At 42.9% G+C, this 1661-nt stretch overlaps 1 non-coding gene across 1 annotated transcript; it reads left to right on the forward strand.

The window, feature by feature from the left end:
- The first annotated feature begins 782 nt into the window (after window positions 1–782).
- LOC150107744 (U2 spliceosomal RNA) lies at window positions 783–967 on the forward strand. Its single transcript, XR_016548271.1, has one exon. It is a non-coding gene; the product is annotated as a U2 spliceosomal RNA (small nuclear RNA).
- Window positions 968–1661: the final 694 nt, after the last annotated feature.

Here is a 1661-nt window from a genome sequence, read left to right on the forward strand (position 1 = left end):
CTTGTTGGGTTTCTGTACACAGCTTCACCGGTTTCAGCTATCACAGGTGGGGGAGGACCTGAGAACCCGAGCGGCGAAGGCTTACAGCGAGGCGGTGCAGTTCCTTGTGAGCTGCATCACTCGGGCCAGATCCTTCCTCCACCTCTAAGTTTAACTTTCAATTTTTGCTTTTCTGTGTACTTTTTTGTTTTTGTTTTGTTACATGTTTCCTTTTTAGGTTTTTTCCTTTTTTGTAAAGTGAAAAATCAACGACCGTTTTAGAAACGCCCCTGGGGGGGCAAACAGCTAAAACAGGTCAACTGAGGCCTCTTTAACCTACTCTACCACTATGCACTCTATCTTTATTTTCCTCTCCTATTATCTGCTGACTCTCAGCCTATCTTACTCTACAGGCCGATGATGAAGATTTGTTGAACTCACAAATTATTATTATTGGTTATAGTACCATTGCAAATCCAAGCATGTCGTAAGAGGCGACTAATTGTACGCTGAGAATTTGAGTTCGTTCTCTTAAAGATTTTGCTTTAAAGGGAGCAACGTGCGTCTCTGGGGGAAGTGTTCTCCGGCACGGCTGCTGAGAGGCTTTGTCGGTGAATGTTTTTCTTCGGAATATGAGCGGTTCTGCTTGGTGTGGGTGGAAGGCCATCACTGAGTGGAGCCAACGCTGAGATGGACGGACTTTCGCCCAAGATTGAGTGTCCTAGGGATCGTCCGAATTTTTAGAGATTGGCTTTACTTACCCATCACAATATCTAAATCTAAAGGCGAAAACGAATATATATATATATTCTCGGCCTTTTGGCTAAGATCAAAGTGTAGTATCTGTTCTTAGGCTAAGAGCAAATTGTAGTATCTGTTCTTAGGCTAAGAGCAAATTGTAGTATCTGTTCTTAGGCTAAGAGCAAATTGTAGTATCTGTTCTTATGCTAAGAGCAAATTGTAGTATCTGTTCATAGGCTAAGAGCAAATTGTAGCATCTGTTCTTAGGCTAAGAGCAAATTGTAGTATCTGTTCATAGGCTAAGAGCAAATTGTAGCATCTGTTCTTAGGCTAAGAGCAAATTGTAGTATCTGTTCATAGGCTAAGAGCAAATTGTAGCATCTGTTCTTAGGCTAAGAGCAAATTGTAGTATCTGTTCTTCACCGTTGATATCGATACGAGTCCCATCGGGGCTCTAGATATTTAACCGGCAAATTACAGATCTTCTTAATCCCGGACTGGGGAAATAATAAACACTCGGTGGTGGGAACAGTTAGCCCCCTTCCAATACTCCAACGATGTCATCTGTTGGTCCTCGCGTCCGAAACCTCGGCTTTGAGGTGGATGCGTCAACGCGTTAGGGAAAGAGCACTCATAGACCATGTAGGAGCCGAAAATATTTTCGGGTTCACTCCTTATGGCAGCGGAAGATACAAAGTGGTCACCAAGAACATCGCTTCCAGGAATAAGATACATGGCTGATTTGAATGTGGAGGTAAAACAATTTCTCCCTTCATGGTAGGGAGCATCCTTAAAATGCTCAAAATATCGAGATTCCCCCTAGAATACGCGGAGAATGAAGACATCATTCGGAGCGTGTTCTCAAAGTGGGGTAATGTAAAAGAAATCCAGATCCTTAACGATGCTGAAAACCCAGAGTGGAAATCAGGAGAAGTTAACAT

Source organism: Typopeltis vanoorti, chromosome 4, assembly GCF_054136105.1.
Source record: "Typopeltis vanoorti isolate ZY-2024b chromosome 4, IOZ_Tvanoo_1.0, whole genome shotgun sequence".
In the NCBI taxonomy this organism is placed as follows: domain Eukaryota; kingdom Metazoa; phylum Arthropoda; class Arachnida; order Uropygi; family Thelyphonidae; genus Typopeltis; species Typopeltis vanoorti.